Here is a 24,570-nt window from a genome sequence, read left to right as displayed (position 1 = left end):
TCACTGATGGGTTGATGACCATTAATGGTCCATTCTGTACTGGAATCTGCAGAGTAAACATACGAAGGCTTTCTTTAACCGAGTAGTTGTTTATAATGTTGACTTTTACTGGTGTAATTTTAGATAATACCACACTGTATTGGCTGCAATTTTTAAAAAAAGGAAAAGAAAAAATAAGGTGAATCTGAATAATTTCCCACATGAAAGAAAAAAAGAGTGCAGTGGCACAGCCAGAGAGGAAAACAACTTCCGAAGGACCTAATCTGTATGCTAATCACTCGATTGATTTACAGATGGCATAATGTCAATTTTAACCAAATGCTTGCAAAAATAAAACCTTCTAAAAGCCTCTAGAATAATAATAAAAAGGAATAATAAAAATGACTTATGCTCAGTTTGTTCTCATTGAAGACATAGACATGTTGTAGCAAACATGCATTTTGTAGAGAGAAAGATCTAATGAGCATAAAAAATTATATACACAGCCAAAGGTTGGATGGTTTTGTACTTTTCATAGACATATGAAAACACAGACCCAATCACTGAAAAGGCACCAATCCCATGTTTAAAATTCTTTCATTTGATTAGAAATAATTTCACTTTCTCTTCATATTTTGTTTCAGCGATGTGTGAGTTTTAGGCTCCTGTGTGCAGATTTTCCTGGGGAAGGCTAAGTGTTAGTGCTGCCTGCAGACAGCAGCAGCACCCACAGAGGATTAATGACTTTCACCCCTGTGGCTTGCTGCTTAGACAGCCGTCCCGTGAGATGCTCTCCAGCAAAAGCACAGCTGTAATCTGGATTTCTAAAATGGATCAGACAACACTGACTCATAACCCTCTTTGCAAAATACCACCCTAAAACACCTGCCCTAATGCTTTCCCTTCTCCACCATTTGTAAATGCCACATCAACATCTCTGCTTCCAAAGGAAAGTGGATGGTGGTCCTGTGATAGCGATATTTCAGTCAGAATAAGGTGTATATTCAAGCAAAAAGAAGGGGCAGTATACAGTGATGATATGAAAGGCTGAAAGGAATTTACAGTGTTGATCTGCTGCGTCTGTTGCTGTGAATCTGAATGAGCCATACAGTATATACAGCATGTATATACTGTATATACATACAGTGCCTTGCGAAAGTAGTCACCCCCCTTGAACTTTGCAACCTTTTGCCGCTTTTCAGGCTTCAAACATAAAGATCTAAAATGTTTATTATTTTGTGAAGAATCAACAAGTGGGACACAATCGTGAGGTGGAACGAAATTTGAGATCATTATCTTGTTGGAAGACAAATCTCCGCCCCAGTCTCAGGTCTTTTGCACACTCCCACAGGTTTTCTTCCAGAATAGTCTTGTATTTGGCTCCATCCATCTTCCCATCAATTTTAACTATCTTCCCTATCTCTGCTGAAGAAAAGCAGGCCCAAACCATGATGTTGCCACCACCATGTTTGACAGTGGGGATGGTGTGTTCAAGGTGATGAGCTGTGTTGCTTTTACGCCAAACGTATCGTTTTGCATTGTGGCCAAAAATGTTTGGTGTGTCTCCCAGGTGGCTTATGACAAACTTTAAATGAGAATTTTTATGGATATCTTTGAGAAATGGCTTTCTTCTTGCCACTCTTCCATAAAGACCAGATTTGTGCCATGTACAACTGATTGTTGTCCTATGGGCAGACTCTCCCACCTCATCTGTAGTTGATCCAGCATGACCATGGGCCTCTCGGCTGCATCTCTGATCAGTCTTCTTGTTTGAGATGAAAGTTTAGAGGGACGGCCGGGTCTTTGTAGATTTGTAGTGGTCTGATACTCCTTCCATTTCAATATGATCGCTTGCACAAACCTTTTTGTATCCAAATCCAGCTTTAAACTTCTCCACAACACTATCTCGGATCTGCTGGTGTGTTCCTTGGTGGTTCCCAAAGATTTTCTGGGCCCCCCTATGGATTACAATAAAATCCCCCCCCAAAAAGAAATAAAAAATCAACTGGGCACAAGTATTGTTCAACCAGACATAAACCTATACACATATTTTGTTTTCAAACTCCACTGAAGTTTATTTCACACTTCAGGACACACTACAAACCATCTTTCCAGTGAAACACTTTTGTGTAACTGTTTTTTTTTTGTTTTGTTTTTTCATTCATCCACACCGCTTCCTTCCCCCCCCCCCCTGTGGCGCACCCCACAGTTTGGAAACCACTGGTTTAGACTATGAATGGATTAACACAATGTTGCATTCTCTTTAGTTTTCTCTCATCTGTAATGGAGACTGGAATTAAACGTATCATTTCTACCAAAGGTTTTGAATGACCTTCCTAACCAGACGCTCCAAAGCGTCTGGTCCATAACTCTTTAACACGCTGTCAGCTCCCGGCCAGAAAGATGCATTTATTTCAGTGTCCATGAGATGATATTCAGAAAGGATTTTTTCTTATTAACTGATTTTAGTTGCCTTTGCGATGAAATTTTTACGCAAAGTCAATAATGTCTAACCATGTGCACCAGAAAGGGCTGTTAATTCTAAACTGCAAAATGACCGACAGCCTTCAAATTTTATAGTCATTAAAAAAAATAACCGGTCAAATACGGGAAATATTCCATTAATGCGACCTCTGGGTCAGAAGGCACTCTGCAAGTGTCTCCACTTTGGCATGCTGGAAGTGGAAATCCTTCATTTATTTTACTTTTTAATACGACCAGGGTTGCACCAAGATTTTATTGGTCCTTAGTGAGAATTATTATAATTTAAGGCCACGCTCTTCCTGTTAAGAACTTCACCTCCAACAGTGTTACAGTACAGAGGAGACCAAGTTTAATTGGTCGAGCTTAAAAGCAAAAAGTTATAATTGGTTAATTATTTGCTGAGATGTAATTTTGAACAGACACAAAGATTAAAATCATAGCATCAGATATGACATCAAACTACAACAATTTAGTTTTTGCACTTTTTCAAAGTAAACTTGCTGAATACTTTAAATCCTAAGTTTAAATGTTAAAGCATTGCCGTTGTCAACTGATTGCAGTCCTAGTTTTGTCGTATTTTTATTTGTGATAATCTTCAGTCAGCAGGATAGTTTTCCTTTCTTATAACTAGTTTCTGATCATCTTTTGTCAGCTTCAGTCGGAGTCTTTGTTTTATAACCCTGGTCGAAATAACATGTTTTTATTTTAAAAAGATTAGCATATTGTGTTTTGTCACTTGTTTTATTGTTAGACAGCCTCAAACAATAAAACAGTCTACAGTATATTATGAGATTAAAATAACCATCTATTTATGCACCAATATACTGTATCTGTTTGTGCTGTAAAGTGCCTTGAAATTACACTTATTTCTCTTGTACCACTTTATTATGTCAACCAACATGTTTACCACGTTGCTGTTGTACATACTGACATTTTGAAATCCCCCCAAAATGGCAAAGTGTTGGTCTTTAACATGCTTCAAAAGGTTTTGAGTATTACTGGTGGTAGCCACCAGTTTGAAGCACAGCCAGCATAACCGCTTATCAACAACCTTTGGCTTTTCCTGTTTCAGACTCACTGGCAAAATACTAATGAATAATGTTTTTGACCGCTTTTAATTTTTTCCAAAGGTTTTTCTTTTGATGTACTGTCATGTTGGCGTAGCTATAAACTTCTAGCACAGATTTATTTGGAAGCCATTATTGTTCAGGTGAGTCACTGCAAGGTCATGGAAAGAGTGGATGTTGACCTAAAAGTTTCACAGTTTATTTCAATATTATTGCAAGTATTTATGAAAAAACTCAATTGTTTAATGTTGATTAAATCAGACTATTGAACATTTGGACAACTCTAGTGTGTTTAACACTTTTTCCTGAGATATTCCTGTGTAAATATATTATATTTCGTTGCTTGTACTTGTGACAGTGCAATAACAACAAAGTTGAATGCTATTCTATTCTAGATGGTAAAGCGGCATATTTTATTATTACCTTTAACTTGAACTTATTTACCTTCAATTCAGATTTTCTATTTACTTCATTTTTGCTGTTCTGGGTCATCTAAACAACCAAATATGACCTGGGGCCACTTAATAAATAGACTTTCAGAATAATTTCTATAATATTCAACGTGTAGGCCTGTTTCTTTCAATAATGTCATCTCCAGTATTCCATACTTGTACATCTGAAAAAGGGATATATCCCTACAATTCATTTAATAAGCAATTTTTAAAAACCTGCCGGTTCATTTTGCTACAGAGCCATCTTTATGCTCACTTTGGGTTGGTGGTTTCCACATAAAATATTTAGTGAGTTCGTTTTTCTGTGGTTCAGACTTGCATGTACATTGCACAGCCATAAGCTCATGCAAACCTTTTCTTGTTGTGCAATGTTTACACAGTCGATGCTCAGAGCCCACTCTGGCAAAGAAACTTTGCAGATCTGCAAAGTAACGCTCTGAGGGTCCTTACAGCAGATTTCTTTCTATGCTCATTATCTGCTTGCTGGGAAAAACTCATCAGATTCACTTGAGTGTTAAGACTATTAGTCCTCCTGACAGTGTGTCTTAGTCACGGCACAGTGGATTCTGCTGCTGAAGCAATATGGCAGAGCTCTGTTCCCAGTCATGTCTGCAGTCCATTCGAGGTCCCGGCATTAGGATGCCTGACGGTCTGAGGCTTTTTAATTAGCAAAGCACTGCATAAAGACTTAAAACTCATTTGTGTTTCTTTGAGCAAGAACAAATGCAGCAGTGTGAGTTTTATTTTCCTCCTCCTCTCATTTGGTTGTGGACTCTTAAAGTTCAATCTGACCTAATGGTCTGGTAGTCATAGCACTGCAGAAACCTTGGTCAGATGGGATGTGACATATACTCAGCACCACCTGACAGCCAGCTGGACATACTCAGGTCGATGGGTGATAGATTATTTGATTATGATTTATTATGATATTGATTTTAATTGTTATTTCATCCTAGCATTTAGTACAGTGAGGGGACTAAAGGGCCAAATGCATGCTATTTTCAGGAAATTTTTTAAAACAGTCTGTTAAATTATTTTATTGTCTGCCATGACCAAATTTACTGGAAGTATAAAATATCTTCTAGATAAACCCATCTTAGAAGATTTTCAGATTTAGAAGAGGTGTGGGATTCTGTCGAAAGAGGCGGAGAACAGAGTTTGCTCACATTCACAAAGCACTATAATAACAATAACTACATTTAGTTTTATGTAGTCAGTATGGGCCACTATAATGAATGAATAAATGAGTAAGTCTTTCTCTGGCTTCCAATACTTTATTACAGCAGTGTTTGAAGGTGCTGATGCTGTGTTCATACACTTAAATGATCAAAATATGCTTAATAACTTTACAAAATAAATCTGAGGAATGGTTCTTGTTTTTTTCTTTAATGAACTTGGTGGCGAGATGTACCACATCTATGAAGAAGAAGCCAGCTCTGCTCCCTCTCTGATGCACATTGTACTAAAATGACCTCTGTGTCATCACTTTTCAGAAAGGTCACCTTCATTAATTCCCAGGTTAAGGTGCATGGTCAGATTATACAGTAAGATGATTTAGTCAGTCAAGCCAGAAGTTGTGCAGACCAAATATTTTTGTGTTACACTCAGTGTGGTAGCGACACATATTTTTGCCACGTCACCTATCTTTGTGATTCCCTTCCGGCTTTGAAAAAGCTGTTTAAACTGATGAACTGATGCATTAACTGTGTGGTCTAGGTACTGTCGCTGGACCTTAGGCACCCCCATCTACTGGATACACAAATACTGTCACAGCAGTGTTTTAACACAGAATGAAGCAGTTATTATGGTCCGTCATCACCCCTTTGAATTCTCATTTATTAGCAAGCCATGTGCATTGCTTTATTGTGTGCTCAAGAACAGTGCAGCTGATTTATCTGTGGAACTCTGCCAGTGCAGGCATTATCGTTCTGCTGAAGAAAAACTGAGTGCTGATTTTGTGACAGTGAAAGTATGGAGCAATAGATGAGTTGCTTTTTAAAGTTGACTTTTGTACAATACTAGTGGTGAAAAAGTGGAATAATATGTAGAAATAAGCTTACATTTATTTTTTAAACTAAATATAAATGATCATAGGAGAAAACAAAATCTAAAAACCATGTTCTTTAGATAAATGACATGTGTTCACTACCATCTAAAAATATGAGATGAACTTGTTATAATGCGTTAGAAGGTTTCAGTATTCTCAATAAGCAATAGTCTGTTGCAGGTTAAAGCCTTGTCATGTGCCTTTTTAAATTTCCATAAAAAATTTGCAATTGGACTGAGATGCTTTCTGTCATTTTAACAGTATTTGCTTTTTATAATTAAAAATAATGTTTTTTACGGGATAAGAGTGACTTCGTCTCCTGCTTTGGATTCATCATGGTTTGAGGGTTGATGGTAAGGATTGACACAGCTAGACCCAGGGTCGAGGTGCAAAATCATGGTTTTAATATTATACTGTCTTCACCATATGAAATGCAACTAGACAGTACAACTAAACTCTTCCCTGACACAAAGACTCAGGGGAAAGTTAGAAGTTGACCTTTTGTCCACAGATTTATTGACTTCAAAGAAGTGTGAAAGTGAAACACACAAAAGGAGATACATTAGTTTACATTCTTTTTACAAACATGTACATACAAATTTAGTATAACCAAATAAATACTGTCCTTACAATACACATTCAAAAATATTTAACATCCACCTCAACAACTAGAAATGATGTAAGAAATAATGATGTATAATACTATATTAAACATAACCTACCCACAATGCTTCATCCGGGCAAAGATGGATACAGATTGAACTGGATTGACTAAACACATGGGTGATATGAAATCTAACTCAGCTTGGCTTCCTGGCCGAAGTCACATGACATGCAGCTGTGCTGCACCTCTTAAAGGGAAAGCCCCTACACATACACACCCACATAAATCCCCAACAACACAAATATACATCACAAATGAGTACAAAGTCCAGGTAGCACAGGTGAGCAATGAGACAAGGAACTCAGACACTGGTAGCACTGGGAGGGCAGACACAGGCACACACGACACGACTTATGACTTTAGACTAGGACCCGACATTGAAACAAAGACAGGTAACGTTAAATACATGCAGGGTGTGGAGAATTATCCGTTTTCCAGGCTAAGTTCTTGATGTATGAGGATGAAGAAGAATCAATAAGTTGAATTCATGAATTCCATTTATTAATACCAAAATACAGCTGGCCTGTAGTTCATGCTATCCTTAAAGGCTAGCAGAACAAAATGGCATCAAACAAATTTTTTCATTCTCTTTGTTAATCTCTATCTAAACTACGCCCTAAAGAGGGCGTTCCCTAGTGTGTCATATCCTATGATCAAGGGGAAGACATGACAACACAGAGACTCAATTAAACAGAAACATACACAAAAAATCAAATCCTTACAGGATTGCTTCTCCACTAGAGTAACTCTAGTGGAGAAGCCCCAGCCATATTCGTCTCTGTTAGCAGGTGACTCTCACTTTTTCATACCCACTTCAGAGGTAATACAAATCACACCAAAATGTGTATTGCACACAGAGAATTTGATTAACAGATCTATTAATACATAGAAGGGCATTGAGTCAATTAAAGCAACCCCATGTTCATGACAAGTGTTATGTCAGTCTTATGCACACCTCTTCAAATAAAGTGTTATCAGTGCATAGTTTGTTATTAAGCACTGAAAAGGTTTGTGTGGCTGCCACCAGATTTTCACAACCGGTTAACATTTTGTGTAAACTTTCACGCAATGTTAATTTTTATTCTTTAAATAAAATATTTATTTTATTTAAAATAAATATTGGACCAGGAAGCTGAGATGCTGAAGAAAGGAAGAAGTGATGCTGTTCCAAAACAGGAATTTATTGAAACATTAAGGGCTATAAACTGTCTGAAACTACAAATTTAAACTCTTAATCCTACAGATCACATCAAACCTACCTTTTGTCAACTACACTTTAGTGATTCTGTATTCATAGGTGGCAATCCATTCTCAGTATGACTAAAACATTTCCACACATCCCCCTCACTAAAGAAGTTGTTGGTTTTAATGTGTTGTTGTCCTCTACTTTTACTATTTTAAGCTTCCTCCCAGAGGGAATCATTGATATAAAAGCTGTTACATCTTGAAGAATCTGTTTTCCCACTCTCTAACGTAGCTCAGAAAATGAACCTTCAGGTTTCATTGAAGTTCTGAAATGTACAGTTTTAGTTTCAGAGTTTTATGTAAAAGTATTTATCTAAACACAATCATTAAAATCATTTCATTTTACCTGTGGCTTAATATCCTGTATTTGATCCTAACATGACATCCATCCCCACAAAGTCTGAGTGCAGCAGTAGAACCATAACAGAGGAAGACAAACATTGTTGGCATGACAACTGTCAGAGTATGATCACATGTAAAAAATCATCAGCTTTCTCTCACCATTTGGGATGTTTCATGTTACCACAGGTATTTTCTGGCTTTTGCTTTCACATTTTAGTGCTGTAAAATTTGCTGCCAACATATCTTATGCTCAGTGTTTCATTTTACCTACACTCATTAACCAACACACACATGCTCACACACAAAGTTTGAGGAATTGGGTGTGCTTTGTTGCTGTATAGCATTCCATGATGCATTCATTTGCAGTTACAAGTTGGACATTTACCCCTTTAAGGAGCTATCTACACCACAAAAAGTGTGAATAAGTTACAAAAATAAATGTTAATGACTTTTTTTATTCAAAGAAAAATAATTAAATGTAAAACAAATTGTCATGCATATTTTGAAAAGGAATTGTAAATAATGACATACTATCCACAGTAATTGTAAGAAATGACAGTTAATTAATGTAATTAGTTCCTCCCTACCCCTGTTGTTGGTGAATGACCTTATCTCAGACAAGATATGGATATTTCAGACAAAATCAAAAAAAAAGTAAAAACTTAATTTAAATAATATCATTTAGGTGTACACACATATTCAATTAGTTCATTTATTTAAGTAACTCCATCACTTAGTGAAACAGAATATAAATCAATTTCACACCAACTGATGCTTTCAAGCCTTTAGTTCTGTAAGTAATTTTCTACTTGCAGCAACTCAAAGCATAATGTTTAAAATTTGAATATGTCAACATCTGAAATACAGAATACAATACATTACAAACATCTTAAATACAGAAATGTGGTTGTAGCACTTCCTTTAATATATTACAAATCACATCTGAAATCCTAACAGCTCAAACTGTGACACTAGCTCATAAAATAAAAAATGTTTGGAGACTACAGTATATTGGTGTGACCAGCTAGCTGCTGCTAGTTCCTCACACACTAGGAAGTAGATGCTGCTGGCCTTTAAGGATCTGAACGAAATCTTTTGTTTTACTTAATTTTGTTGATTCATGTTGCAAATTGTGTATGATCTTTATTTTCTCAAACTTAAATCCATTTATAGTAACTCAGTGCCACTATAAGAATCTTATATCAGCCTGTCCTTGGTCTACAGTGACAATAAATTAGTTCTCCATTTCCCATAAACCAAATGAGGTGGTTTATGGGTATGGAGATGTTAGGCTTATCTCAGAGGATAAATGCCTCTGCCAAATTGTGCTGAATACAAACTCATTCAAGCCCTTTGTGTAGGAGGACAAGTCCGACTTAATGACCACCTCACTAATTCAGTGCTGTGTTAAAAAACAACAAAACAATCACAAATTGTAATGTTTTCTTCAATCGACTCTTCTTCCTTTAAAGCCACTTTTAAAGCCATAATGCATGATGACTTTCTTCATGAGTTAAGCCATTAACTGAGGGTATAAATGGATAAGCTAATCTGGGCTGGGAGATGAAGGCACCGCATGGTGGTGGAGGCGGATGTTCTGAAAGTGATGGTTAGGTGTTTCTTAACTCTGTATGCACTCTGGGTCATCTTATTAAGGCACTAATGGAAATATCCTGGTGTGAGATGCTTTGAGCATTTCACAGAAAGAGACAAAGTCATTGCAAGCCCAGATAAAACTATCTTTACAACACAAAGAAGATGAGTCCACGCCCTGCACATAGTGATGATCAGGTAGAAGACAAAACTGCATAATGGTTTGTCTAAGTAAAGAAATATAATGCTGATTTCTTTAAATCACAGAAACAACAAGGTGTTGGACTTTAGGTGGGCTGGGGTAAAGAGGAAATTTGGACAAGCACAAAATACAGAAATGAAAAACACTCAGGAGAGGGAAAAGCATTGAATGGAATAACAGAGCATAGCAGAGTGGAAAGAAGCAATGACATTAAATCTGTGGCTGAAAACAGATGATTTCCCATTTAACACTCCATTGCATTCACTGTTATCCTGGGTCCTGCCTGGGACTGTGACTGCACCACAGCTTTCCTTCTGTTTCACAATAACATACCCTCAAACCCCCAGCCTCCATAAACAACAACACATTCACACACCTTCCTCTACACATCCCTCCCATTGTTCACACTCCGTACTGTTCAATATACCCACCGCAGAGGCTTCCAGGACCATTTTAGAAAGCCTGCAGGATGCTGTTTGGGAGGGTGGAATTGGGGTTTTGGAGTGGGAGTGGATAGTGTCCAAATAACAACAATCTACCACCCACACCGCTCTCTGCAGGTAGAGTAATGGACCACAATGAACTCTATGGGAAGCACTGTCAACAGATGTTTTTAGAAGGGGAAATGATCAAGCAGTAAAGTGGTGAGGATGCTCTCACTTCTGTTGAGAGAATTACACACAAACAGGACCATGGGGACCCAGAAAATAAACAGATATGTGTTTTACAAATACCCTGCTGATATTCTTCTGCTGGCTTGCACAGAAGTGCATATATAACATTCTCTTCCACACATTTCTGTTACTTTACCTTTGGTGATCTGCTCAGAATTTACCACCTAGTTTTTTTTGTTTGATTTAAACAATGTGGAAATATAATGCAATAAAATGTGGGTCAAAAGTCATGGATTTATAGTAACCAATTTCCTTTTGGTGTGTCTTGATTTACAAGGCTATTGTGCAGTTGACAACACTTTATCTATCATCTTTTTAACTTTAAACAGTAGGTTCTACAGCTTTGGCACTCAAGTCTTTAAATTATAGTATTTGGTGGATCAGAACAGAAAAGGAGAAGAAAGTGCTTAGGTTTTCAACTCCAACCTCTTGGAACACTTTGAAATCACAGCTTAAGTTTAAAACACTGGGCTCTCTGCATGAATTTAAGACCATGACAGATCCCATCATATTCCAGTTGCAAAAAGACAATTGTTATTTTAGTGTCTTTGTATATATTTTGTTGTATGTCGGTGTTACATGTAATTATATGTTGTAATCAAGTGTTTTTTCAACTGCACGCTACCTTTCTCGGCTAAGTCTCTTGTAAAAGAGATCTTTTGATCTCAATAGGACACACCTGGTTAAATAGAGAATATTATTGCATAAAGCTGATATCATACACGTTAGTGCATGCGCACTAACGTGTATGATACGTGTTACTCCTCTCATCGTTTTACTTTTTAAATATTTTAAATATTTTTTTGATTATTTTATTTTACCACTTTTATTATTTTACTTTGCCAGAAGAGTATCTTCAACAATGTTGAGTAAGAAAGTCAGTATCTTTTTCTTTGTTGTTGAGATACTTTTTATAGTCTGCCAAGCGCAACAACTTGGTCGCATTGTTTACACCAGGGATCAGCTGACTGCGCTGAAACCGGCCAGCATGGAGTCCAGATCCACTGACATCCCCGAGGAGATCTGGAGAAGGACACATCGGGGGTGCAGAGGAGGAAACAAACAGCGGAGGAGAACAAACCAGGTCCGATCATAACCTGGTGCACCTCAGCCCATGTTATATACCTCTGGTGAAGAGACAGCCTGCAACCATGAGAACAGTGAGGAGGTGGTCAAAGGAGGTCACTGAGACACTACAGGGATGTTTTGAGGCCACTGATTGGCATGCACTCTGTGAGCTGAATATGGAGGACATCAGTGAGCTCACTGAGTGCATAACATATTATATCAGCTTCTGTGTTGACTCCATCATTCCTACTGAAACTGTTTACTGTTACCCAAATAACAAGCTTTGGGTAACAAAAGAGATCAAGACCATCCTGAATAAGAAGCAGAGGGCTTTCAGAAATGGCAACAGGGATGATCTGAGAGTAATTCAGAGGTGCTTGAAGGTGAAGATCAGAAGAGCTAAGGAATATGGAGAGGAAGATGGAGAGGAAACTCCAGCAGAAACACACGAGAGATGTCTGGAGACGGATGAGGACTATCACCCGGTTCAGATCAGCAGGCTGTGGAGCGGTTGAGGGCAACATTGACAGAGCCATTGAACTCAACCTGTTGTTCAACAGATTTGACACTATGGCCCCTGCACCTCCTGCTCACACTCCCATCAATGCCACTGCTGCTGTCCAAGAACTTTCCCCTCCCACTCCTCAGAGTCCTTCATCTCACCTTCACACCTCCTTCCCTCCTCTTCTACTCAGTGACCATCTCCCCACCCCTCAGCTGGCCACCTCTACCTCTAGAGGAAACATCACCGCCAAAGATGTTAGAAGACAGTTTTGAGATCCACCCTTGCAAGGCTGCAGGCCCTGACAGTGTCAGCCTGAGGGTACTCAAAGCTTGTGCTATCCAGCTCTGTGGAGTCCTTCAGCATATCTTCAACATGAGCCTATGCCAACAGCGGTACCCTGTGATGTGGAAAACAACCTGCATTGTTCCGGTACCAAAGACATAGTGTCCCTGTGACTCCAAGGACTACAGGCCTCTGGCGCTGACCTTCCACATCATGAAGTCCCTAGAGAGACTCGTACTGTAGCAGCTTTGCACTTTGGTTCAACCACACTTGGACCCCTTGCAGTTTCCCTACCAGCCCAAGCTTGGAGTTGAGGATGCCATCATCTTCCTGCTGAACGGTGCATACACTCACCTGGACCAGTCGGCGAGCACTGTGAGAATTATGTTTTTTGACTTCTCGAGTGCATTCAACACCATCCGTCCGGCTCTACTGGGTGAGAAACTAACGCTGATGCAGGTGGACCCCCCCTTGTGTCCTGGATTGTAGACTATCTAACTGGCAGACCACAGTCTGTGAGCCTGCAACACTGTGTGTCAGACAGTTTTGTCAGCAACACAGGAGCTCCACAAGGGACTGTCCTCTCTCCCTTTCTCTTCACGCTCTATACATACGACTTCAGCTATTGCACTGAGACCTGTCATCTCCAGAAGTTCTCAGATGACTCATCTGTGGTTGGTTGTATCAGAGAGGGTGATGAGACTGAGTACTGTGGACAACTTTGTCACATGGTGTGGATTAAACCACCTGCAGCTCAATGTGACAAAGACCAAGGAACTGGTGGTGGATTTGAGGAGGATAATCAGGACACCAGTGACCCCTGTTACCATCCAGGGGGTCAGTGTGGACATTGTGGAGAACTATAAATATCTGGGTGTCCACATTGATAAAAAACTGGACTGGGTTAAGAACACTGATGCTGTGTACAGGAAGGGCCAAAGTTGCCTCTACTTTCTGAGGCATCTGAGGTTATTCAACATCTCCTGGACTTTGCTCAGGATGTTTTATGACTTTGTGGTTGCCAGTGCCATCCTGTATGCTGTGGTGTACTGGGGCAGCAGGCTGAAGGTGGAGGACACCAACAGACTGAACAAACTGATCCGAAAGGCCAGTAACGTCGTTGGAGTGGAGCTGGATTCTCTGACAGTGGTGTCAGAAAGAAGAATCCTGTCTAGGATTCCCTGCATCTTGGACAACGAGTCTCATCCACTCCATGACTTGCTGGCTGGATACAGGAGCACCTTCAGCCAGACATTCATTTTGCCAAAGTGCAGCACAGAGCGCCACAGAAAGTCATTTCTGCCTGTTGCCATCAGGCTTTACAATACCCAAGTCTTTGCTAATTGATTAATTTTTTTTCTGCATATATATCTATCTGATTACTGGCATGGGATGTACCACCAGCAAATAACCCAAGTGGCTGATATCAGTAAATCCTACCAATGGCTGGAAAAAGCTGGACTCAAGGACAGCACAGAGGCCCTCATCCTGGCCGCCCAGGAACAGGCCCTAAACACCAGAGCAATAGAGGCCCAGATCTACCACACCAGACAAGACCCAAGGTGTAGGTTGTGCAAGGAGGCCCCTGAGACAGTCCAGCACATAACAGCAGGGTGCAAGATACTGGCAGGGAAAGCGTACATGGAACGACATAACCAAGTTGCAGGCATAGTGTACAGAAACATCTGTGCAGAATATGGACTGGAAACCCCGAGATCAAAGTGGGAAACACCCCCAAAGGTGGCGGAGAACGCCAGAGCTAAGATCCTGTAAGACTTCCAGATCCAGACAGACAAAATGGTAATGGTGAACCAACCAGACATTGTCGTAGTGGATAAACAACAGAGGAAAGCCGTTGTGGTAGATGCAGCAATACCAAGCGACTGCAACATCAGGAAAAAGGAGCACGAGAAACTAGAGAAATACCAGGGCCTCAGGGAGGAACTGGAGAGGGCCTGGAAGGTGAAGACCACAGTGGTGCCTGTGGTCATCGGGGCCCTCGGGGCAGTCACCCCCAAACTGGACCAATGGCTACAACAGATCCCAGGAACAACATCAGACATCTCAGTCCAGAAATGTGCAGTTCTTGGCACAGCCAAGATACTGCGCAGGACCCTCAAGCTCCCAGGCCTCTGGTAGAGGACCCGAGCTCAGAGGATAAGAACCACCCACGGTGGGTGAGAAGGGAATTTATATATATATATATATATATATATTTTTTTTTTTTGGCCAGGCAGTGTATATATATATATATATATATACTCTGCCTGGCCAAAAAAAAAGTCACCACCTCGATTTAACTAAGCAAATAGGTACAAGCCTCCTATTGGATAAGTACTGCATAGGCGATTATCTTTCAGCTGGCAACAAGTTATTTAACCCCAGCTGATGCAATGAGTAACTCCTCATTTCTTAAACAACCATGGCAAAAGACACATCCTGTGGTCGTGGAAAAGACGTTAGTCTGTTTAAGAAGGGTCAAATCATTGGCATGCATCAAGCAGAGAAAACATCTAAGGAGATTGCAGAAACTACTAGAATTGGGTTAAGAACTGTCCAAGGCATCATTAAAAACTGGAAGGATGGTGGGGAACCATCGTCTTCCTGGAAGAAATGTGGTCGGAAAAAAAATCGTGATCGGCGATTACTTAAACGTTTTTTCAAATCAAATCGAAGAAAAACAACAGCAGAACTCAGGAGTATGTTTAATTGTGAACGCAAAAGCATTTCCACACGCACAATGCGAAGGGAACTCAATGGGTTGGGATTGAACAGCTGTGTAGCCGTAAGAAAACCTCTAATCAGTAAGGCTAACCAGAAAAAAAGGCTTCAGTTTGCTAGGGAGCATAAAGATTGGACTCTGGAGGAATGGAAGAGGGTCATGTGGTCTGATGAGTCCAGATTTACCCTGTTCCAGAGTGATGGGCGCATCAGGGTAAGAAGGGAGGCAGGTGAAGTGATGCACCCATCATGCCTAGTGCCTACTGTACAAGCCTGTGGGGGCAGTGCTATGATCTGGGGTTGCTGCAGTTGGTCAGGTCTAGGTTCAGCAACATTGTGTGCCCAAAGAATGAGGTCAGCTGACTACCTGAATATACTGAATGACCAGGTTATTCCATCAATGGATTTTGTCTTCCCAAATGGAACGGGCATATTCCAAGATGACAATGCCAGGATTCATCGGGCTCACATTGTGAAAGAGTGGTTCAGGGAGCATGAGACATCTTTTTCACACATGGATTGGCCACCACAGAGTCCAGACCTTAACCCCATTGAGAATCTTTGGGATGTGCTGGAGAAGGCTTTGCGCAGTGGTCAGACTCTCCCATCATCAATACAAGATCTTGGTGAAAGATTAATGCAACACTGGATGGAAATAAATCTTGTGACACTGCAGAAGCTTATTGAAACAATGCCACAGCGAATGCGGGCTGTAATCACAGCTAAAGGCGGGCCAACAAAATATTAGAGAGTGTGACCATTTTTTGGTGGCGACTTTGTTTTTTGGCCAGGCAGTGTATATATACAGTATATACTGTATGTATAATATAATATTACATGTGATTGCTTGTTATTTATTTATTTGTTTATATCTAGTCATTTTGAACTTATCACTCTTAGGTATATTACAAACTTTGTATTTATTAGCTAAGATGGAGTAGTAGCTTTCAACAAATAATCAATTTCCTCTTGGGGATCAATAAAGTCTTTTCTATTCTTTTTTTTCAGGTCCCTCTTTAAAATGAGATCTAGATCTCAACGGGGTTTACCTGATTAAATAAATAAAGGAATATATAACAAAATAAAAAATAAATAAATAAAAAGTATATTCTATTCTATCCTGTAAGTGTCCTTTCAAAATAGGTTTTCCACCTTAAAAATATCACCTTACATGTTTCATATAATCAGGGTAATTTTCATTAGCTTTTCTAATAAAGAAAAGTTGAGTGAATACAAATGAAGATTACCACCGTATACTGTACTAATATTATACTATATTTAGGAAAAAAGTTAACCAAACCAACCTGGTTTGGAGAATTACTGCCCGAATGTGTATCTGGCAGTTAGTCTTATATATTACTGTGGATGTAATGGCTTTCTCTTCTGTAGAGAATTTAAATGTGTGCTTTCAATAATGCCCAGCTGCTGCATCTCACAAGTTGTTTTTTCTTTTTTTCACCCAGCAGAAAAAAGAATGTCCTTTTGTGGACAATGAAGAGATACTGATAGTATAGACACAAACTGACATTGTTCTCAGGATGTTCTGGTACGGAGCAAAATTCATGGTTCTGTCAATGACAACAAATCATCCAGATCCCATCACAATACAATCTCCATATTTGACTGCAGTTCTAATGTAGTGTTGTTTTCTGAAAAACTTTGTAAGTATTAATTTGTGGTGTAATTGAATGGACACCTTGTCTCATTAATGCTCAAAGTATTTCACTGAAGTTCTCAGCGATCTTAAGGTGTTCTTGGAAAAAGTTGTATGGACTGTGGTGTTATTTGGAACACCACAACCATCAACTGAGGGTTCTTTATGGCCTTTTGGTTGAGTTCTCTATATGTTTTTAGAGTTCATTCCCTGGAAGTTTTAATTTCATTCCAACTTGTGGACAATGCTTTCTCATTTTGGTTTGTTGGATTGAAAAAGCCAAAGAAATCCAAGGGTTACAGATATCTATCAATCTGTAACCCTTTCCAGATTGATAGATGATATTAACATTTCTTTTTATCTGTTCTTACATTTATTTTGATCAGAGCATGTTATGTTGCTTTTTGACTTTTATTAACTTATTCTATAGTTATATTGGTTTTGTTTATGTCATTGATTCTATAAGTCAGGCTTAAACCAACCAGTTTAAAATTTAAGGGGGAGGAAATAGCTTTTCCCCAAATAAATCAAATAATTACTTGAAAACTCTAAAAAGTGTAAAGTATTTACATTTTATTTAATAACATATTGATAAACAATTTTGCAGTGTTTAGGTGGAGCCTTATTGTAAAGTGGAACCTGAGCTCAGACCAATACCCGGTAGAGACCGTTTGCTCTGATACCAATTCTTGGTCATGGTAGGTGATGTAATCCCATTACAATGGCAAAAATCAATTAGATTACTGTTACTTCCGCACACGCAAACTGCAGAATACATTCAGGAGAATGTATTCTGTTTTAATTATTGTATGCTATTGTTGTATTTTACATCTATTCAACTGTAGATGTACCATATCAAATAAAACCATTTTATATGGTTGAATAGTCAGAAATACGGTTTAACAGAAAAAAAGTCTTGATTTTCTTAAAATGTGGTGGATTATTTAGAGAATATGTCTAAATATTTAATAAACTTCTTCAAAAGAGAGTTGCATTTTTGGTGATGCACTAAAGTTAATAGAGCGAAATGTCAAGTGTAAGACGGTTTAGAATTAGGCTTAAAGGTGCACTGTTAACAGTGTATTCATGATGGGCATTGTTTTTTGAAAAGTAACACAATAATTAATCAATAATTACTTTTGAAAACAAGTAATTAGTAAAGTATCTGAATTACTATTTTGGGGGAAGTAATCAGTAACTAATTACTACTTCCAACTAACTTGACCAATACTGGTCATACTAATGTGACATAGTAGCTGTTGTGGTTTGCTTTACGAATGCTTTCCTAACATTAAAAGTATTAAAGCAATTAAAGGCCATATTCCCCTGAGGAAGACTGGAAAACTGAAATTATCCTGCTTGTTAAACCTGCCACTTAATTTAACTGGAATTATTATATGATCCCTGGGAACCCTGAGCTAATTGTTTTTCTCTGTGCCTTCCCCTTCCTCCTTCTGCCTTCTGCTTTGTTTGTGGTGACAGAAAAAAGCTGTTCCATCAGCTCTGGTAAATGGCTTCATCAGAAAGAAGCTGTGAGCATCATCTGCTTTACAGACTGCAACTGTTTTTCTCCACCCTGCAATTGATGCAAAGTTCTCAACATATTCTATGTGGGCCAATGGTTTTCAAGAAACTGTGCTTTAGTTTTGTTATTTTCACCATTGCCTTTTCATATGATAATTTCTGTAATTTGAATACCTTTTGCAGGTTATATGGGCTATGTATAATATTTAAATTTACAGCCATGATGTCTAAAGGCTTATTCACTGTCAAATGTTTTTGAATCAGAGCCCAAATCTTACACATCAATCATTGCAACGTCACAAGGGGTGCTGATGCCTGTCTCCAGATGTCATTGGGTGAGGGGCGGGGTCACCCTGGACAGGTCGCCAGTCCATCACATGCAAGACAGAAACACAAACACAAACAACCATGCGCACACATTCACACTCTGTACTGCTACTGAAATGTTATGTCCTATAACAACCCTATTTAATCTCACACTATGCTATGAAAATGTTCACCAACATGAAATCACTCCTCTCCACATGTGTAATGTTTGAAATGATTCTGACTTACAGCAGTCTGCCCCATACACATGTATTAGTGGACAGTGCAGCACCTATTAGCCTCCAGGGCTGGGCAACTCCAGGCCTCGAGGGCCGGTCTCCTGCAACTTTTAGATGTGTCTCTACTTCAACACACCTGAGTCAAATAATGAGGTTATTATCAGGACTCTGCACTTAGGAGGTGATTCAGCTGTTGGATTCAAGCGTGTTGGACCAGGGAGTTATCTAAGATTTGCAGGACACCGACCCTCGAGGACCAGGATTGCTCACCCCTTCTCTAGCTAGTGATGCACAGCATTATTATGCATTTCCATAAAATCATACTATCTGAAGTGGCATGTCATGAATTCGTCACAATGCACCATTATTTCTTATCCAGTTTATATAAATATATGACTTCAATTAAAGCTGAGAAATTTGATGAGGTTTGGATACATAAAATATGTATTCTCCCTCAATATAAATCTATAAACAGTTTGGTTTCTGTCACTCCTATCAAGATGCAAAGGAGGACTAAACCAATTTCTCTTTTATGTTGGACAATTCATTTATTTTACATTATTGCTGCTATAGCACACACAGTTTATTAGATACTTTATAAAACAATTAATCTTATTTGATAACTGCTACAAATATTGTGACATTGTATGAATGCACTAGGCAAAGAGTCCAGGTTTTGTTGGTTACTCATTTTTGAGAAATCACAGTGGCTATTGTGCGCTGCAGAAATGGAAAAATAACACCAAAAAACAGGAGAAGAACTTGTATTATTTTTTTTCCCGCTCTGTGTCAGCTTTGCTACACATGTACACTTGTTGCAGTGGCAAATAACCAGAACATCAACACCAAAAAATATGCAGATATTTCCCACACAAAGAATAGAACATTCATTTGGTTACAGTTTTATGTAGCCAAGCTTGATATATATTTTGTGCTTATTGAACTTCTCAGGTGAACACGAGTGGTGGTTGATAAGCTAATTTTAATAGCTGCGCAGGTTGCCTTCTTTTAGCAAATACTGAACCAAAACACACTGAATTATGCAGTATGTCTACATGTTAAAATGGATCAAGGCAATCTAGGAATAACTAACCTACTACCCTCTTGTTATTTTTTTTTTAATAAATTTTTTTTTTACTGATTTGTGAAAAACCTGGTCAGTAAATTTTTTTCTAAAACCATTAGAACCAACCCAGTCTGTTTTCATTTTAAGACTAGGTTTATGTGGAAAATCTGCCCTGTTGTACTTGTATACCATGATTCTGTGTCAACTCTACTGTATTTGGACCTAGGCAGCTCAGTCTGCTTTAACACACCATTAAAAATGCTGTTGTACAAATAAGCACTAAGAAGGTTTAAACCAAAAACTAATGAAGTGGCACCGCTGTAAAATACGGAATAATAATAATATAATCGTGTAAGTTTTGACAATTTTTTAAACATTTCATTTTTAAATTTGTCTTTTAAATGTATTAACATTCTTGGTGTATAAAACATTTATTTTTAATTACACTGAAACATATTGGAACAGTGTGAAACCAGTTTTAATTGTTTGAAGGTGTCGTTGTCATGTTCTGTGTTTTCTGTGTATTTAATTAGAGTTTTCTGTGTCCCCGAGTTTTTGTGTTGTCCTGTCCTCCCCTTGATTGTTTCCCAGTTGTGTCTCGTTTCTGTGATTACCCTCCCGTGTATTTAATGTCACCTGTGTCCCAGCGTCTCTGTCGGGTCCTCGTCTCATTTGGCGTCTATGTCCTCAGTCAGTTGTGTCAGTCCACTCGTTTGCTCTGTTGCTACCTGTGTTGAGCCCCTGTTTCCGGCTCAGCGGTAGTGCTGCCGGGGTTTTGAACTTTTGGTTTGCCATTCTCACCATTAAAATCATAATTTTCGTTTCTACCTGGGTCTCAAGCGTCTACCTCACCACCTCACACCATCGTTTCATGACAGTTGTGGCCATTTATGTAAAGATTTATGTAAAGCAATGAATCAAGTCAAAGTGCGTACAAATCCCAAACCACCTGTTACCACCCACAGCCTTTATTGGAGTTTTTTGGGGGCTTTTGTTTGGCTTTTTTGGAATGAAAGGCTGCGACAGAAGGGTTTCAACAACATTGGAACCATTCCCTCCACACAGGGTTAAGAGTGCAACATGTCTAAACATGATTACCTTTACATTGAAGCTTATTCAAATTTGTCACAGTCATGCTATGTTCATGAGGAGCATAGCGTCTCTTTCTCATTTCTGAAGGAACCCTATATGATGTATGTTTGTATTTCACTCTAATAATTTTGTGACTACTTGGGAATACTTATTTAGGATTGAAACTGTATTCCTAGTTGATCTGTTGATTTCATAGAGAAAAACACTTCTCAGTAGGCTTACTATTCATAATAGGAGTGCATGAAAAACTAAATTCATACTTAAAAATTGTGACAGAACAATTTGTTTCACATAAAACAGGCAGATATAGCCATCATGATGTGTAGATGGTTGTATTAAGAGAAAGAGGCAGCCAGTGAAATTGGAGATTGAATAAAGGATATGGAAAACAAACTTATAAAAGATCAAAAACTTACAAAAATCTTCCAAAAAATAAAACCAGCAAGGGGAACCATGAGGCGAACACAGGACAGCACAAGCATATATACAGTATGTATATATATATATATGCTCAGTTTCATATATACACTGCTCAAAAAAATAAAGGGAACACTCAAATAACACATCCTAGATCTGAATGAAAGAAATATTTTCATTGAATACTTTGTTCTGTACAAAGTTCCATTTGCACAACAGCAGGTGAAATTGATTGTCAATCAGTGTTGCTTCCTAAGTGGACAGTTTGATTTCACAGAAGTTTGATTTACTTGGAGTTATATTGTGTTGTTTAAGTGTTCCCTTTATTTTTTTGAGCAGTGTATATATATATATATATATATATATATATATATATATATGTATATAAATTGATTTGGGTGTTTTTGCCTAGATTACATTTGCATTCAAACTGAGATTCATATTTATGGTGTCTTCAGTTACTCCACACAGGGACTATAATACACAATAATTTTAAATATGAAGTGTTTAAGTTATTAAAAGTTTTACATTTAAAAACCCACAGCTCATTGAAATCAATTTTCTTCAACCATTAGTGTCCTCGATGTCAGAATATTTAGTTCACTTTTCTGCTTTCTGTCTTTTTTTGCTTTTCTTCATGGTGCTGCTATATCATAAAAACAAAGCAATGAATAAAGCATTAGGACTTTCCTCTAGCATCAGCAGGAACATCATTAAAGACATGACAGTGACTGAAAGAAAGGGAGAGAAGGAAGAGCATGCCGCTTATTCCCTCCATTAGCTTCATTAGTGCGGGAGGATGAGGCAGATTAAGACTGCAGCGGCTTGGATGATGATGCGATTTGGCAGGGTTATCTGTTATTTCAGGCGCGGCCATTCTGGTGCCTCTCTTTGGGCTAGCTTTATAATGTGATGTGAAGCCTAGGCCCTCAGGGGCCGCACTGCTGTTGCTACCAGCCTCTCTGATTAAAATCTGCTCTCACCAGCCAGCCTCAGTCTGGATGCCCTCACGCTCTCCTCTCATTTCCATCCAGTGTTCACTTCTCATCCCACATGATGTGTCAGCACACTGCCTCAGAGTTTCACTGGCAATTTCAGGCCAGACACTTTGCATGACTCCACCTGCACACTATCAGGCGTTAGAAATAAAAGCTGTTCAAAAGGTTGAGTAAAAATAGACTCACATTCAGAACTCTTTGTACCACGATTAAATAGTTGATGTTTAACTTGTGAAAGCAATGACACTCCTCTATTGATCATATCTGCAACTTTTTTATTTACCTAAAGTTGATTTGTGCTTGCTTTAATCCCGTCAGTATATGTATGAAGTATTGCCGGATGTAACACAAAAATACCAACAGTATCTTTCTTCTTCTTACCCATTGAATCTTTATAATATTTTTTTTTGTAAAGAAGACAAAATCAGTACATTGTCACTTTACAGTTTCCTTCTGTTTTGTTTCTTTTTTTCACACTTTAAATGTTTCAGAATATCAGTTTAAAAATCAGCCAATGATAATGTAAATGCATTTGGTGTATTATTATTTGTCTTGTTCTAGGTATTTGTTAAAACTCTCATTATGTTGTAACAGTGCAGCGTGGAACAGATAATCTATGAAAAAAATGGAGCTCCTCTACCACCTCTCAGTCAGAGGCAGGAGGACTTAGGACTGTTAATTATGCCTGTTCTGTCTGCTAGGCCAGAGCGTCATTTTATTTAGCATATTTCTGGCACTGTTTGACAATAATCTAAAAGGAGAGTAATCTAACAGGAAGGAGGGGTGACATATGGCAAAGGAACCGAGGCTGGCTGACAAATTCAGCTCTGTAGCCTTTGTTTACGGGCCTCTGCACTGAACCACTGCACCGTGCTGCAGCTTCTTCCTGACAGGTTAAAATAATTTAGTTAGTTTAATTCTAAGATTTACAAATAACTTTTAACTCAGTGACATTACAGGCTTCCAGGACTTCTGGTTTGCCACATCGAAGTGGCTGGAGCACAGAAATGTACGTATTATTATTATTTTCTTTCATTTTTAGGGGTTCATGGTCATTTTAGTCACTAGGTATATGTGGGATTTGGTCTACAATAGAGATCTGTGGTCTTCTGGCTTACTGCAGTGATCCTTGTTGATGATGTAATTGACTGGCATCAAAACAGAACAAGCGGGAAGCAGGGTGGCTGAGAGTGTAAAGGAAGAACTTGTTAAAAATGCAGGTACAAAAACAACAATTATCTCGACCTGGTTCGGGTTTAACCTCCCGCGGACTTAGCCTGATGCTCAGGAGTGGACCCTGGGTCAGTGAGACCCTGCTGGGATGCTCACAGGGTAAAACTTCAATGGACCCTGTCTCTTAATTCTCCCACAGTCTTAGCGCGATGCTCAGGAACATAGCAAATGTCACTGTCAGATAGAGGGGAAGCGCACAAAAACCACACACAAAAAAAACTTGGAAAAGCATACAGGTCAGCTGCTTTTCATGCTTGTACAGGTTGGGTGTGACAGTTTACTGTTTGAGAACTAATTTTGTATTTACTTGTGATATCTTTGTCTGCCTTTTCCTGATGGCATTAATATCCCAGGCTGCTGCAATAGCTACAACTATTAGCAATCCTTTTTACACATGCAGTGAAAAGAACATTTGGCAATGAGCTTTAGTTTGCCTTTTTATTATATAAAATAAGGGAGTACTCTGCTGTTTGGAAAAACTTGAAAAACCCATTGAGCCTGGCAGCACACTTTCACTTTCTCCATAACTGTTCACATCAAAGACCATTAATCAAAGTTTAAATGTAAAATTACCACTATAGCATACTTGAATGAGCTTTAACAGCATCAGACTGTCATAAAAATGAGGTGCAGCAGCAGTACTGAGTCAGTATTGCTGAAATGAATGAAATAACACCAGATTCTCCCAGAGTGCTTTTAGATAACAAGCAGAAAGA

The 24,570-nt window shown here is 38.6% G+C and overlaps 1 protein-coding gene and 1 long non-coding RNA gene across 5 annotated transcripts in view; both read left to right on the top strand.

Moving 5' to 3' along the window:
- grik2 (glutamate receptor, ionotropic, kainate 2) overlaps positions 1-24,570 on the top strand; it is a 429,445-nt gene that overhangs the window by 245,146 nt on the left and 159,729 nt on the right. The gene's annotated exons all lie outside the window — the stretch shown is intronic.
- Positions 1,134-23,194, top strand: LOC114152761 (uncharacterized). Its single transcript, XR_003597225.1, has 4 exons — positions 1,134-1,536; positions 6,174-6,179; positions 12,851-12,862; positions 23,183-23,194. It is a non-coding gene; the product is annotated as an uncharacterized LOC114152761 (long non-coding RNA).

The sequence above is a fragment of the Xiphophorus couchianus genome, chromosome 11, assembly GCF_001444195.1.
Source record: "Xiphophorus couchianus chromosome 11, X_couchianus-1.0, whole genome shotgun sequence".
NCBI lineage: Eukaryota > Metazoa > Chordata > Actinopteri > Cyprinodontiformes > Poeciliidae > Xiphophorus > Xiphophorus couchianus.
Note: the sequence above shows the minus strand (reverse complement) of the source record. Positions and strands in the feature narration are given on the sequence as shown.